The sequence below is a fragment of the Accipiter gentilis genome, chromosome 8 (assembly GCF_929443795.1).
Source record: "Accipiter gentilis chromosome 8, bAccGen1.1, whole genome shotgun sequence".
Lineage (NCBI taxonomy): Eukaryota > Metazoa > Chordata > Aves > Accipitriformes > Accipitridae > Astur > Astur gentilis.
In genome coordinates this window covers 41565226-41581613 of record NC_064887.1, presented here as the reverse complement: position 1 = coordinate 41581613, position 16388 = coordinate 41565226, and the positions used below count along the sequence as shown (strand labels likewise).

The 16388-nt window shown below is 55.8% G+C and overlaps 1 protein-coding gene across 7 annotated transcripts in view; it reads left to right on the top strand.

Moving 5' to 3' along the window:
• Positions 1–2288: 2288 nt before the first annotated feature.
• The window catches only part of PTPRS (protein tyrosine phosphatase receptor type S), a 163711-nt gene continuing 149611 nt past the window's right edge, over positions 2289–16388 (top strand). For 6 of the 7 annotated variants that reach the window (XM_049807609.1, XM_049807608.1, XM_049807607.1 and 3 more), the window contains exon 1: positions 2289–2403. The gene's annotated coding sequence lies outside the window, so the exon portion shown is untranslated. Of the gene's footprint in view, positions 2404–6214; positions 6234–16388 lie in introns of those variants that run through there. The other variant, XM_049807604.1, reaches the window with a different exon arrangement.

The window sequence follows — 16388 nt, the reverse complement described above, 5'->3', positions numbered from 1 at the left end:
AGCTCCTATGGACCCCATGGGTCCCTCTGGGCTGCTACAGAACCCTATAGACCTACAGAGACCCCATGGGTTGTGATGGACCTCTACAGGTCTCTATTTGCTCCTATGGACCCCTATGGGCTGCTATGGACCCCAATGCATCTGTATTGGCTTCTATAGACTCCTACGGGTCTGTATGGAGCCCTATAGAGCCCTACAGGTCTCTCTGGGCTCCTATAGACCACTATGGGACTCTACAGGCTCCTGTGGGATGCTATGGGTCATGCAGGTCCCTGTGGGTGGGGATGGACCTCTACAGATCTTTATGTGCTCCTATGGACCCTTATGGGCTGTTATGAACCCAAATGCATCTGTATGGGCTCCTATGGAGTCCTACAGGTCTGTATGGACGCCTATAGAGCCCTACAGGTCTCTATGGGCTCCTATAGACCGCTATGGGACCCTACAGGCTCCTGTGGGATGCTATGGGTCATGCGGGTCCTCATGGGTGGGGATGGACCTCTACAGATCTTTATGTGCTCCTATGGACCCCTGCAGGTCTCGCCGGGCTCCTATAGACCTCTATGGGTCTCTATAGGCTCCTATCATTGGAAACAGCCCTTTCTCGCAGAGGAAAATTAATTTAAAAATCAACGTGAAGGTTCCTCGTGCTGCCTCACGCCCACCGGGCTCGCGCGTTGACGCCGGTGCCGGGACCCGATGGCGTTTTCCTGGGTTATCCGGGAAAACGGCGGAGGTTTGACGCCCACAATTTATTTCCAAGGCCGTAGCAACGGCAACCTCTGCGCTCAACGACAAGCGGTTCTTGTCACGCAGAAAAACGGGCGAAACCCCGTACCGACGCCTGCGCCCCGAGGCTGCGCGGCGGAGCAGCTCCTCTCGGCCCCTGGAAGAGAAATGATAACATTTTTCTGCCGGATTTCCCCAGAATGGTTAAAACTCGGCGTTCGGCTGACATTTGGTCAGTATTAGGAAGCGCGCGAGGGGATCAAGGAAAGTTCATGGAGCAGCAGATGGGGCAGCGGGTGTTTGCCCTCGGAGCGAGAGTGCCCGCCTGCTTCACCGGCGAGATGGATTGAAAATAATAAAAATTCACTACTTTTTTTTTTTCTCCTTTTTTTTTCCCTTTTTTTTTTTTTTTTTTTTTTGCCTGTTTGAAAGGTGCTTAGAGCATTTTCCCAGCATCACTCCTCCGGCTTCGGATGCCAAACCCTCCCATGATCGATGAACTACCGGCCGTCGGTCCCGCTCTCCCAAAACTCACCCTTTTCTTTCCGATTTTTTTTGGTGATTTTTTTGCTATTTTTTGCTTTTGCTCACCTGAGGCTGGGGGCATCACACGGCGTCGCAGGTTTAGAAGTGGAAAGAGCGGCGGCGGTGGGGCCAAACGGTCCCCACGGGGGTGGGAAATAGCGAAGGGGAAGTATGGAAACGGGATTGAAGATGGGAAATATAGGGAATTTATTAAATGTGGGAAATACATTGAATATGGGGTATGTATTGAGTATGAAACTGTATTAAATATGGGGAATAAGTTGAATATGGGGAATATTAAATATGAGGAATATACTGAAGGTGAGAAATTTAAAATATGAGAAATATGTTGCATGTGAGTACGTATTCAGTATAGGAAATATATTGACTATAGGTAATATATGGAATATTGGCAATACGTTAAATACGGCGAATAGAGCAGACGGGAGAGGGAGACTGAACACTATATTCGCGATGAAGAATTTGGTGAATTCCGGGAATATCGTGGAAAAACGGAGGCGACATTGACAATATCTTAAGGGCAATACATCGAATGACGACAGCAAATAAATGGAATATCGCAAACGCGCCCCAAATGGGAAATAGAATGAAAACGGGAAATCGATTGAAATCAGTCGCGGGGGGGGGGGGGGGGCGGGAAGGGCCACCAAGGGGCCGCCCCGGCCCCGCCCCTCCGCGTCCCTCGCGGCTCCGCGCCCACGTGCGCAAGGCGCGCGGGCGCGCGGGGCCTTTAAGGCGCGGCCACGCCCCTCGCCCTCCGCGGTGACGTCGCGCCGCCCCCACCCCCCTCCCCTCTAGGAATAGTGGAGGAAAAAGGAGAGGGGGGGGGGGGGGGGAAGGGAGGGAATGGAGGAGGGGGACCCGCCCCGCGGTGACGTCAGGCGGCGGCGGCTCGGGGAATGACATCACCTGTGCGAGTGGCCGGCGGCGGGCGGGAGGGAGCTCGCGCCGCAGTGTCCCCGCGCCGCGGCCCCAGCGCAGCCGCCGGGCGGAGGCGGAGGGAGGAGGAGGAGGAAGGCGGCGAGGAGGAGGAGGAGGAGGAGGAGGAGGAGGAGGAGGAGGAGGGCGGCCGCGGCCCTTCCGCGCCCCTCCGCCGGCCAGCATGGGAGCGGGCGGCCGCGCCGTCAGGTACAGCGGGTGAGGGGAAGGGTGAGGGGAGGGGGAGTGGTGGGCGCGCTATAGCGGGGGGGGGGGGGGGGGGGGGCGTTTTGTGGCGGGTGCAGCGAGCGCGCGCTGTAGCGGGGGGGCGCCGGTGGGTCGCGGTGGAGTGAGGGGCGCGGGGAGGAGGAGGAGGAGGAGGAGGGGGGGGGGGTGTTTCGCTGAGGGGCCGCGTTGTAAAGGGGGTGTGTGTGTGTGTGGAGAACGCCGGTGGGAGGTGGTGTTGTAATGGGGGGGAGGGGAGAGGCAGGTGGGCTGCGCTGGGGAGGGGTCGCGTTATAGCGAGGGGGGTGGGTGGTAAGGGGTGTCGCGGCAATGGGTGGGAGAGGGGTGCGGGTATCTACCGGGGGGGGGGGGGGCGCTTGGGAGGGGTGTGGGCAGGCTGCCCTGGGGTCTTGTTGGGGGGGTGGGGGGGTGCGGCCGGCTGGCGTTGAGGGGGTCGCGTTGTAGCGGGGTGGGGGTGCGTAGAGGTTGCCGGTGGGGGGCACCGGAGAGCCGGGGGGGCGTGTTATAAAGAGGGGGGGGCTGCATTGGGAAGGAAGGGACCGCGCTATAGCGGGGGGGGGGGGTATAGGGAGGGGGCGTGCTGGACCACTGGCACTAGTAGGGGGGGGGATGTGAGGGGAGAGACGGGTTGGGGGGGGACCGGGACTGGGGGGTGGGGGGGGGCAGCCCGCCCTGGGGAGGGGGTCCTGGGGTGCATTCCGTCCCACGGCCCGGTGCTGGTCCCTGGGGTGAGCCCAGCTCCCTCCCACGGCCCCCGTCCCCACGCTGTGCTCCGTGCCCGGTCCCACGCCCCGGTACCGGTTCACCCTCTTCGCCCCCCACCGCCTTTAGGGACCCCCGTTTCCCCGCCGTGCTCTCCCTACCCCGTCCCTATGTCCCCCGTCCCCCCCTCCGGTCAATTCTCAACTGGGGGTCCAACCAGGCGAGCGGGTGCTCGGTTTGGGGTGCTGACCCACGAGATGGGATTTGGGATGTTTTGGTGTCACCCCCGTGCGAAGGGCTGCGCTCCCATGGAGCAGCACTGTGGGACCACCCGTGTCGGTGGGAGGTGGCCCACGTCCCCTTTGGGTGGGATGGGTGGGTTCTCCGACCTCCTGGCATTTGCGTGCGCTGGGGATGCTCCGGTGCCGAAGCCGATGTCGCTCCCGGAGCGGCATCGCCGGGATGCAGGTGTCGGAGGAGAAGACGCCGGAGCGTTCCCCATGATGCTGGCAGGGCGATGCCGCAGCCTGGGGATACGGTTGTATGTCGTGTTCCCCCCACACCCCCCCGGGGTGCTCCCCTCGCCCCACCCCAAACACCAGTGGCCCCACGGGTGCCTTGTCCTCTCCCCCAGCTCCGGAGTCCCTTGGGAAGTGGGTTTCACCCTGTTCCCTCCAGCTGTGTAGTGGTCTGGGGACGGTGACAGCAGCAAGGAAAGGACCTGGGTCACCCCAAAACTCCCCAAGACCCCGTGTTGGAATGTGTGTGTGGGGGTCCCCTCCCCTGTGCTGGGGCGGCTGCACCAAATCTGCTTCTTCTGCAAGGTGCAGCTGGCTCCGCGGACCAAGGGACACCCCTGGGGTTGGCAGCGAGCGGCCCTTTTCCATCCGTCCTCCGGGATTTCAGCTGAAATCCCGAGCCCTGGGGCCATCCTGCGGCGGGTGAGAACTCTCCCCAGTGTCCCCAAGCCAAAACTTGTCACATGGAGGGCAAACACCTTCCCCCCCCCCCAAAAAAATAGTAATGATTAATAGTGTTTGTGTTGCAGCGGGAGGGAGGATCCCGTTCCAGTCCTTCCTGGGGAAGCAAATGGTGCAAATGCGGGATAAGGGGGGGGGGGGGGGAATGCTGGTGAAGAGGTGACACCCGTGGAAGGGTGTTTGGGCTCTGCGGGGACGCGTGGCCCCTCCCGGTGGGTGCTGCACCCTCCCCAGGCTGGGGACGGCTCTGCTCTTTGGGCATTTGCCCTCTCCAAGTCCCTGGGAGGTTTTGCTTTTGTGAAAGTGCTCCTTGTAATTGGGAGGAAAAAGTGGTTTTGGTTGGTTGGGGCGGCGTTCCTAGCCCTTCCTCCGAGCTGAGAGACCCCGCAGGAGCGAGGGGCTCTGCGTCTGGAGTGTCCCCCTGTCCCCTCCCCGGACAAACCCCCCACTAAATTTGGAGGGGACGTACTCCATAGACACTTGCACTTCTGCTCCTGCCCGCAGCTCCCGGGCTGTCAGCGCCGCCTCGCAGCTCTGCTCGGGCAGGGACCTGTGTCCTGAGCAGTAAAATATGGATTTATGTATTTTATTTCCTCCGCCCCCCAGCATGTTTTGGGGGTCGCGTACGTGCGCCAGGCTGGGGGAGCTGGTGGCATGACCTGATGGGGGTCCTGCTGTGGGGGGACGAGGCTGCTCGTCCCTTCGGGCTGGGGGAGCCCCTGATGGGGGTGGGGGGATGTCACATTTGGTTCCTGAGCGTGAAGCTGGTTGGGTTTGGCAGAGCAGAGTGCGGGCCGATGCAGGGACCCTCCTGTCCTCCCCGGGGGGAAGGTACCCCTCCTCCTGCCAACCTGATGGTGGGAAAGCTGTTAATTGTTCCCTGCCAGATTGACTTATAAATTAACGAGTTTGCTGGCACTCTCCTCCTCCTTCCTGTGCGTGGTAAGGGCCCATATTTCAAATGGGAAAAAGTCATAAATACTTTGAGTAATGCGAGAGGAGCTTCCAGCTGAAGCCGTGCCACCGAGTAATGTGGGGGGCTGCCCGCGGGGGGAGAGGGGTCCCCCACGGCAGAGCCATTTGTACTCTTGGGCGTGGGGCGATGGAGGTGATGGGGGGCAGGGGGTCCTCGAGTCCTCGTGTAGTTGTCTTCTGGTATCAGCCTTGCTGGCAGGATGGGATCAGGTCCTTTGTGCCTCCCTGGGTCTCTGGTCCCTGGGGCTCACTGGGTTTTATCAATGTGAATTTGGTAAATGCAGTGTCTTCCTGGGGTGTCTCCTCCGTCTCACCCCAAGGGGAGCAGGTTTGCTCTGCCTTTTGTCTGGATGCTAAAGAATAACTGGTGTGACACATTGCCTAAGGAGAAGAGGAAAAATGTGCCTTTGCTCTTTCTCCCGGGGGGTGGGTTCTTGTTATACCCTTAATTCTGCTGCTGCTTTGAGGGGAGAGGTGGGAATGAGGGGGAAGAGACACCCGAGGTCCAGCCAGGTGGGATGTCCAAGGAGATGATGTGGCCACATGCTGGGGAAACTGAGGCCAGAGGGCTGGTGGTGGTGGTTGTGGTTCTTCATAGTGCAGGACCAGCTCCTGCCTGCCACGCTTGCCCAAAGGGCTTGGGCCGTATTTGGGGACCTCAAAGCTGGCTTTGAGGTGGGAGGTTGTCCCACCTGATGCTGCTTTGAGGTCTCAAAACGCAGCCCAGCGGCGGGTCAGCTGGGCTGGCACTGGGTCAGGATGGATGCCCTCTGCGGTGCCCGGCGTGGCTGTGCCCTCCGTGGTTCAATAGGCTCGAACCCGGCGTGGAGCAGGGTGAAGTTCCCATCCAGTTGCTCGCCTTGTTGCAGAATAACTCGAGGTAGTTAGTGCATGTTGAACTGTTTATCCGCTTTTCCACGTGGCGTATGAGGTTGCGTGGGTGGCGAGTCGCTGTGATGGATGCGACGTGTTGCCTGTGGCCTGCCACCACGTATGGATTTTATTTGAACCCACTCTGTTCCCAACTAAAACAGTTTTTCTTTTGCATTGCAGAGATAACAAAATTGCGAGTATAGGATACCGAGATAAAGTGAAGCCAGATCTAACCCGAGTCAGTGTGGGCAGTGCGAGCGTATGGTAAGGAGAGAGGTTATTCAGTTGCATTGAAAAGGTGCTGCTGAGTAGTTTAATCCACAGTTGCTGAACTTTGAGCTTTAAATTCTTCTTATATGAATTGATAAGAACATGCATATTATTCATAACTCTCTCCTCAAAAAAGGAAAATCTGCAAATGACTTCAGTTAAATATCATTGCTTCAACAGCGTGAAAAAAGTGCCTAACTTTCCACTTCAAATAATCCTTTCCCTTGGCCCAGCTCCCTCCATCCATGAAGCTCTTTGCTTCCTGCCGCTAGTGCAGAGGTCGGTGGGAGTGGGGTCGGGAGTCCTGGGCTTTGCTCCAAGCTGGTGACTCTAGGCAGGATCCACAGAACTTTTTTATTTTATTTTATTATTTTTTTTATTTGCAAACTGAAGAAAATAGCCAGGCTGGGCAGGCTGTGAACAGTATTATTTTTTTTTAAATTGCTGTCGATTTTAAACTTGTGAGCCCTGAAGTAGTAAAGCTCAGGCCAGCTTCCTTTCTGCAAAGTTTATTACACAATAAGCTGGAACAATCTAAGGGCTCTGTTTGTTACGCTCTTTTTTTCCCTCTTGTCCTCTCTTTCTGATTGTTTGCTTTATAACTTGCCTGATTTTTTTTGTTTTCTTTGACATCAGCCTAGCAAACTGGAAATTGTCTTTTTTTATCTCCCCCCCCCCCCCCCCCCCTCCATCCTTCAACTGGTAAACCCTCCAGACTTCTAACATAATTCTCTTGGACTTGTTTTTTTTCTAGCTTCGGTATCATTGTCTTAGTTTAGTAATTTATCGAGGTTGGCATTCCCATTGCAATAGCTGCCTGTGCTGTCGGATTATTTGCTGTTTGGCCGAATAAGCCCTTGCAGAGTTGCGTGTCCTGCGCACAGAACCCTTCGCAGATGGCTATGTCCTAGCGTGGCCCCAGCATCATTGAAAACAATAATTTTCAGCCCGTGTTGCCCTCTTGACATCACTTGATAAGGAGCTGGTTGGGAGGCATGAGTTTCTTCAAACTTTTTTTTTTATTATTATTTTTTTTTAATCCATGAAGCCTTTTGGCTCCTGTCCTCCCACCAGCTCCCGAGGGCCAGCACATGGCTCCCACGCACACGTGGCAAGCAGCACACTCTGGGTGCAGCCGTTGAGGGAGGAGGTGGAGGTGCTGCCATGGCAGAGGAAGGGGATGGGTACGTGTGTGTCCCCTGGGATGTCCAGGTGTGAGGAGGGAGCACGTGCGGATGCGAGGAGGGCGGCATGGGCTGTACGCGCACACCTGAGCTTTTTGAAAGGGTTGCAGATCTTCAGAGGCACTTAGGGATGCTCTGCTCTGGAGACAAAGCAGTGATGATGAGGGTGATGACAGCCCAGCTCATGGGGATGGGGGATGTACCAGGACCCAATACTGGGATTTCTCCCTACTCCTGGGACTTGCTGGCCCCATCAGGGACTTCTGTGCCCTGCCCTGGAAAAAGCAAGGCTTTGCCATATCCCAATCCAGCCGCCCTGATGTGGCCCTGGGCTATTTGGGACTCACCTGGGCTTGTGCATCTCGGGTTTGGAAAGCTTTGGAGGTGACCTCTGCACAGCTCGTGGTGTAGCAGAGCGGGGTTTTGGAGCCCTGCTGCGTGGACGTGGCCAGCCCAGAGAGAGGTGTGATTTTTAGCGTTGCCCTCTTCCATACGTTATTATAGCTCAGGCCATTGCGGTTTGAGTGTTGTCATACAAATAGGATATGTCATAATGTCCGTGCTCCAGTTCCCTGGCAACATTTGCACTATTAAGAGCTGCTCTAGATTAGAAAGCAGATCTTAGTTTGTCTAAACAGGTTTAAAAACCTATCAAATTAAACTGGGCCAGGTGACTTGTACAATATGCACACCTAAATTGGTTTAACATTTGCATGAATCAGATTAAATCGGGGCTGTGGGATGGTTTAGGTTAGGAAGCCTGTGGCTGTTTCTGCCCAGCTCCTGGAGGTCTGCACTCCCACCACGATGTTGGGGCTGTTTTCACAAAGCTAGCAGCTGAATCACTTGTTTACAGCCTCGTTTCATAGGTTATTGCCCTATACGGTGCTGGTTTACATCAGACCAGAGGGTTGCCGTTTGGCTGGGACCTCACAAGCAACCGGGGTGCCCCCACCTTCACGGGGATGTGCTAATGGAGGAAGAAACCTGAAGGCTGAGTGGCTTTTAATGGTGCGATTTGGGAGGGTGGACGGCAGCACGTGGGCAGCGTGGCTGCAGGTAGGAGATTTGGATCACGGCTGGTTCGGCTGCAGCCATGATTTGCAATGCATGGTGGGTCCTGCAAGTGGTTTGCAAGAAGGGTCTCTGTCTCTCTCCGGGGGGATTTTAATCCTGTTGGGGTTTGAGTAGCAAAATATTCGCGTGTGAGTCTGTACGCGGGGAGCACGGCGCCTGCAGGGCTCTGCCTCTCCGGCTGCCATGTCTCCGCTTCGGTCTTAGGGCATCTCGGACATGGCACGCAGGGGCGTGAAGGTGGGAATGCATCTGGTGTCCTGCTTTTGAGCATTGAGTTTCTTCTAGTTAGCCAGTTTAAGAGTGCAACAGGTAAGCTGGTCTGCTCAGACTTTAGGAATGATTCGTTCTCTTCAGCGCTTGCTGCTGTGTTCCTGGGAGGTGGTGGATTTACACGCCCGATTGAGGGGTGAGTTGAGATACACCAGATCCTAACTTTGGAACTGCCCTAACTTTTTACATAATGCTGTTTTCAGGATTTTTTTCCCCCCCTTTCACTTCTGCTTGTGGGCAATTGACACATGATGCGATGCAGAGTTACATGGGGTAACCACGTGCTCTCGGTGCAGAAGGCACAAGGCTGGAGGCAAAGCGCTCTCGATCTCTCTTGCTTGCAACCACTGAGCCAGGATTGCAAATAGAGGGAAGGAGAGGGAGGGCATGGTGTGCTGGTTTCTGCATGGCTTCTCAAAATGCAATAATCCTATCTCAGGAAAAGTAGCAGCCTTGTCTGAAATTCAGCACATTGTCTCTTTGTGGTGCTCGAGTTGTATCTCACCATCTCTCCCTCTGAGCTGTTGCTTAATTGTTTCCTTCTTCTTGGTGTCCCTATATCCGTATCAGTGTTGCTAGTAATTCCACAGATGATTTAAATCTGAAAGGTTCTTTCCTTAAAAGTCTTGATCATGCTTCCCTCCATTTTGCTTTTGTGAAGACAGCAGCGATGGACAGAGTACCTGCTTGCTGTGCTGCAGATGCACATGTGTGTGCACGCATGCAAAATCTGCAGGAATTGGGGATTTATTTTTTTTTAACTAATCTTCAGCTCTGTTATCAAGTGTTTGCTCTGGTTCCCGTGAAGGGCAGATGGGTGCTGCTTCTGGCTTGCACTGATCAAGGTTTCCCTCCCGCTGCTTCTTCCCTTTGTTTACTGTGTTGCTGTCGCTTGCTGGCAGCGGCTTCGACTCTTTCCCTCCATCGGCTGCGAAGGGTAGTCGGAAGCTGAGCAGCAGTTTCCAGTCGCCACGTGAAGTTTCCGTGTCACCCTCGACCGGCACGGCTCAGTATGTGTGGAAAGCAAAGGTGATGGGCAGAGCCGTGTCCCGCTGGCAGCTCCGAGGTGGAGTAGGCAGGTGGGGACCAATTCAGCCTTTTTCCTCCCTGCAGGAGGGGACGTGCCGGGGGTGGAGGGGTGGCCCTTGGCAGGCAGGGACGGTGACAGGGAGGATTTGGCGTCAAAGCACATCAAAGGTGTTTGTCAGGATGCCGTGGTTTCCACCAACAAATTGTTGTCCCCTGGGATTGCTCCTCTCCTCTCCAGCCAGCTGGCTGATGCACCCAACCTCCCTGGGTAACCTGGGAGAAGGGGAAGATGGGGGCTGAGCACCGCAGCCCAGCACCCATACCTGCAGGCAGGCACCCGATGGAGCGGGCAGGATGGTGGCAGTGTCATCTCCTGGCCAGGCAGGACCTGGTTGAGCTGAACACCTTGAAAGGGCAGAGGGATGCTCTGGAAACCTAGAGGGAGCGATGCAGAGGGTTAGGCATCATGGTGGCCGCTGCATGGGGTTTGCCCAGTGTAAACCAGTTTGTGAACCAACTGGCATTTCTCTCCCCCAGTCCCCAGCATGGGGTGGCTGGCAGCAGCGGCACGGACCTCGGCCCCGTGGCATTTTGTGCTGGACCATCATTTGCAGGGTGGCGCAAAAACCTCCCGGTCGGCTCCTTCCCTCTGAGTCGCCATTTTATTTTTCTTAAACGTTTATGTATAACCGTACACTAACCTATAAAAATTAGTTTAGGATGGCTGCCAAGAAAATCTCTGCAGTGCCTTGTGGGTAACTCCCTGTGAATTACCATAAAAGCTGTAGTGGCGAGGCTGCTGTGGCAGTTGTGAGGATGCCAGTCATAATGCTCTGTATTTAAAATTCAGATGCATGTGTAATGCTTCGTGTCTGGATTGCAGCAGCCTGTAGTGTTTCTGGTGTCCTGCCCTGCGCGCCGCTGCACCCGCTCTTGCTTTTTAACGTTGTCTTGTGTTCTTCCAGCGTTTTGCCTGATTGTGAAATGCAACAGGTAGCAAAACGTGGGCTAGCCACGCTTGGAGGGAGAGTGGTTTCTGATAGCTTCCTCCCAGGAGGGACGAACCTCCTGCTTCCATTGAGCCGGCGGCAATATTTCACTTAAGGGAAAAGCCGCTCCGTAACCCTTCCCCTCCGCATCCTGCACGAACGACGTCCTGTTTCCGAGAGCACTCTATTTCTGGGTGTGCTGAATGCCAGGACCCGAACTCGCTCGAGTAAATGAAACATGGGTTGTCCCGATGCTCAGCGGAGCCTATGCAAGGGGGATATCTTGCTGCCGTGCTGGAGAAGGCTGTGGCTCTTTTGCAAGCGAGCCAGTTAGTGTTGCTGCTTCTCTATGTGCCCTTGGAAATATGTAGTGCTTTTCTTTTATCTGTTGCTGCTGTTTTTCCTTCGGAGCAGCGAGCCAAGGTGACTGCAGGTCTCCACAGCGGAGCCTCGGTCGAGGAGCTGCTCCGCTTGGTGCGGGTGCTCGGCAGAAGGTGTTGCTGATCTTCTGCTGGGCATGATGGATCATTTCATTTAAATTTTCCTGAAATATAATATTCATCACAGTGTCAGTGTCCCACCTTCATTATAGCTTACTGATAAACATCTCTAATCGGAGAGCGATCTCTCCACCCTGCCAGAAACCGCCTGGGGATAACGAATACATTTTTGGAGCCAGGAGAGGGTGTCTCGGGGATGTGTTCCTGCTCTCCCACCTCTGTCTGTGTGCGTAGAATCGCTCGCCTGGCTGATAAATAAAGCAAGAAGCAAATCTGTTTTTCCCAGGTATATTGGTAGTATTTGTATATGGCTGTTCCTGTTCAGGGCTCTAAAATGGTGGCGGTTCAGATGTAACCTGGTGTCCCTGTTTTCTTGCCCAGGGATTTCTGAAGGGACCCTTGAACGCAGCCCCTGTCCTGCGGCTAGGGGTTTAGGGCAGCACCCCAATGCAGCTTAACCCCCACCATGCTGGGCAGCCAGGCTGCCTCTTCCACCCCATGAGGGGTAAATCCCTGCCACTATCCAGGCTGGATTTCAGCAGGAGGAGATGCAGCTTTACGCTGGCTCTCCTCACAGGATGCCGGGGCAGCGATGGCCCTGCATGCGGCGAGGCACGTGCCGTGTACGGTTCAGATGAGCTGTTTTTACTCTTCTCCCTGGGGTGTCCAGAACAAGTACGGGAGCGTGCAGGATCCAGCGCCAGTCCTGGGGGCGGTTCAACCATCAGCAGGCTGAGCACGACGCCGGGGAGAGCGGGCTGATTTGGTGAGCTCGGGGGCCAAGCAGCACGGCTCACCTCCTTCCCGGTCCCCTGGCACGCAGCACAGCCACGATGGCCCCAGCTCCCCGCCTGGCACGGTGGCCTCTGCATCCCCACGTTGCCGGCAGCTGGGGAGCATCCATCAAAGCGCTGCTCATCTCTTTCCTCTCTTAATTGGTTTTACTGCTGAGGAAGGGCGGCTGTTTCATGGAGGAGCTCTGACTTGCAGGAGCTTGGCGTCTGCTCTCCCCATCGGGCACGGCTGGGTGGATCGGTGTGCCCCGGCTTGGCTGCCGGCCTCAGCCACCTGCTCCAAAGCGAAGGTAATGTCCGCTGTGCCTGGGATGGATTTTTCTTTTTTTGGTCATCTGTGCAGCAGTGGGAGATGGTGGCTCCTGGTCCCGTGTGCCATTGGGACTGCTCCACTTCAGAGAGTCGTTGGCTGATCATCCTCTGAGCCCCTTTTGGGAAGGATCCCGGAGGTTTTGGGAACCGGCTCCTGATCATCTCTGGGGTTTTGACATTCAGCATCAGAATTGAAGTGTTGCGAGTCCCCAGAAGCCTTGTACAGACTTGACCTCTTGGGCTGCTCTTCTGGAAAGGGCTTTCCTTTCCCTGCACCTCCGCTTGTGCCTCTGCTTCCTCCTCTGCATTTGACCCAGAACAAGCTGAATTTTCCTCTGGTTTGGGATTTCCTGTCACCTCTGTTCCTCTCTGACATCTAGGCCCTGAAGCTCACAGCCTGTTTCTCTCCTGTTGCAAAACTTGTCAGGAGGAGAAAAGTCCCCCTGAATTTGGAGTTGCTGGATACTGCCCGACTGCTGTGCGAACCCTGGCCCTGCTTTGAGACCCGTGCAGAGATCCAAGAGGACAGTTGAGGATGTTCCCTGCTGACTCCTTCCTGGAAGGACTTGTTGCACTATGCTGATAAGAAGATTCCTTTTTTCCAGGAGCCCAAAACACAACTTGACACCTCCGACGGCTGAGGATAATGATGAACCCGAGTGAAGCTGGGTGCAGGGCAGATGGTGGTGAGGTCTGAGGACGAGTCACCATCGCTGCCTGTCCTTCCAACATTATCCCGCTTCCTCAGGGAAGGACGAGGAGGAAGCTCTGGCTGCCGGCAGCCCCTATCACCTTTCAGCGCCTCAATTTTAGTAGCCTGACCTGCAGAAGCTTGTCTGGTGCTGTGGGGTGGGAGCACCGGTGACGTTTCTGGCCCCCGAGGCTGCTCACAGACTGCATGCCCTAAAGGCTTTGCTGTTGGTGACTGTAAGGAGATCCTGGTGAGGCCGTCTGGGTTTTGAGAGCGACCACGGACCTCTGCATCTGCTCCCAAGCTGCAGACAGCAGGACTATAGCTTCAATGCTTTGTTCATCCATCTCTCCCTCTGCAGAGCAGCTTGAATATCCCTGGGCTGAGCAGCTGCCCCAGCGGTGCGGAGGGCATGAGCATCCCTTTGCTTCTGCTCCCATTGGAGGTGGTGCGGCGGACAGAACCCATCCAGCAGACCCAAGATGTGCTGACCTAAAAATAGGTGTAAGGCTGCTTTGAAAAGAGGAAAAGTAGGGAGGTGTGGAGGAACTAAAGTGTTTCTTAGAAGTAAGAGAGGAAGGGCATAAAATATTGAATAGCCCTTGCAGCTAAGGCTTCTCATCCTGGCTGCCTTGGGGAATGTGCTGTGTGGGTTGTGGGGGCTCAGGTGGGTGCCCAGATGGGTGCTGTGGGCCTCTGGCTTGTGCCTGGCCTGGCAAGGGGCTGGATTTTGGGCTGGGTGAGGAGCAGTAATAAGGGGATGAAGAGAGGAGATATATTTTTCATGCTTGGAGTTGTGTTTGTGGCTGGCAGGGGTCTTCCTGGTCTAGGTGTGTGCACGGAGCTGTGCGTGAGGACCCACCTAGGACATCGTCCCCAACATCCTACCTCATCCTGTGCTTTAGTTACCGGGCTATCCCCCCTTATCAAGGATGGGTGACGTGGTTTGGGTCTCTGCTCTGTGTCTGGGGGAGCTGGGGGACAGGACTGGTGAAGCGGGGGATGCAGGCAGGTCACGTCTGCGCTGTCTTTGGGTGCCTCCTCGAAGGGGTGAGCTTGTTGAACGCTTCGTGTTGCCAGCGTAGCCTGTGCCAAGCGATGAGATGGGAAGCCAGGGGAGAAGAGCTTCAGGTCTTGCCCAGAGCCTTTTTGCAAAACACTTTGCAGAAGGCTGTCCCCAAAGGGGTCTGTGCCCTGGAGCCACCGTCTCCAGCGCTGGCCTGGCCGCTGGAGCCCGTAGAACACATAGGCTTGTATTTCACTCTTAAAAACCACCCAGAGCCAGACTGTAATTAGGCTGTGTTGTCTCGTAACTGGATCTCCTAGTCTGATGCTTTGTTCTTGGCTTACCCTTGACTTTTTCCAATGTCTTTGAGTGAGTTGTATCCCTTATTGGTGCCTCAATTTTTCATCCTCCATCCTGACTCATGCAGAACAGATGCTCTCGAGGCAGGGGCTGTCTGGCAGTGTCTCAGGTGGTGCTTGCCCTGGAGAGCCTTGCTCTCCTCCCAGCCCTCTAAACCTTCTCATGAGGAGTCTTTACAGGTGACTCGATTGCAGGTTTTCCTAGGAAATGTCAGAGGAGCTTGTGACGCCAGACTCATATTGGGCCCGCAGAACAATCTGCGACATACTTTATTCTTCAGAATAAAATTAAAGCAAGACTTTCAACTTGGATTTTTCTTTGGAAGTCGCTTTATTTTAAAACCACTTTTTTTCTGATTATTCTTTTAGGAGAGGGGAAAAACCCCCTATATCCTGAAATCTTCCCTATGTAAAAAATTGCCAGGCTTGGGCTTTTTTAAGTCACAAGATGGCTGTACTGCTTTCTCAGTGCCCTCTGTCAAGGTAGCGCTGAAAGCAGTGGCATCAAACGGAGTCCTGTCTGTCCATCCCTTTCTGTCTGTACCTGCATCTCTTGGCTTCTCATACAGTTGCAGCCTCTGGATGTGGATAGCGGGAGCAGGAGAGCATGGGACAGAGGGACCCTTTGGCACGCTCGTGCTTGCAGTCGGCTGATGCCGTGAGCACGCGCTTGCTTGCCGTTGAGTCTCTCGAAGTGTGCTTTGGCACAAATGGGCAAGAGCTGGGAAAACCCATGTCACTGCCAAGCAGCACCGCTCCGGGGAAGGTTTTCCTGCTCTTGGAGAAGGCTCTGGGGCAGGCGGGATGGGATGAGCCAGGAGCACTTGGCGCGGGGGCAGACGGAGCGGGCGGCAGCAGACGGGAGCGTGGGGGATGCCGCCGGGAAGGAGGCGGTGGAAGGGACACCGGCTGCGGGAACAGCCCATGCGGCTCGGCGGCGGAGGGGGTGCGCAGCCCTGCTGCTCAGCTCGGTGCCAGCTGCCCCCTCTCCGGCTGCGCCGCTCTTCCCGGTGGGGCTCCGCACTGCGGCCGCCCCCTCCCAGGAGGATGCACAAAAGCTGTGGCGGAGCCCCGTGACATGGGAGTGGGAGCTCCCTGCTGCCGCGGGAGAGGCCAGGCTCCATCTCACCTCTGCGGATGCTCGTGGCGCGTCTCCCACGGGTGCTGCAGCAACAGGCAGAGAGCAGGCAGCCGCGGCTCAGCAGAGGTTGACCAAAGTAGTGTCTCCCTGTTCTCCACTCCTGGGGTCTGGCAGTGCCCACTGCTGCCTGGATCAGGCCCTTCTGGCAGTCCTTCTCTCGGTTTCTGTTTTTCGCTGTTCTCCAGAAGCAAACTGGAGCAGCATCCCTGCTCTGCTTCTTCTTGGTCAGAGAAGCCAGCAGCCCTTCCTGCTGCTGGGACCAGGAATCATCCAGGGAATGTGACAGGTTGGTGTGGGAAGCAGGTTTTGCTCTCCCACCTGGTACCTGCTGCTCTGGGATGGGGGTTTGGTATTTCGGGGCAGGACTGTGAAATCTCAGCGCAGGCTCCCGCGTTGCATCGCGTTGTTGTGCTTTGGACATTGCACAGAGCCTGAGATTTGGACCAACAGTGTGACTGACATCCCTGTAACCTCCTCCGTGCAGACTGGTGGGGAGGGATGGGAGATGCTGCAGTTGACCTTGGCTGTTGACCCCCCATGGGTGCATATGGGCAGGGATGCATTTTGGGCCAGCATCAGCCTTGCAACGTACAGGGAGGCTCCAGCCCTGAGATAAGGCTGGAGCTGACGCACAGAAGCCTGCAGCAGCTCATCTTCTCCCCCAGACTCTTGCAATTAAACACGCAAATGGAGCGGTGTCTGCAGCAAAGCTCTGGCCCTGGGGACAAATGGACACCAACCATTTTCGTTTTCAGGCGCTTTCATAACTTACATAGCTGGGATTTGTGCCGCAGGGT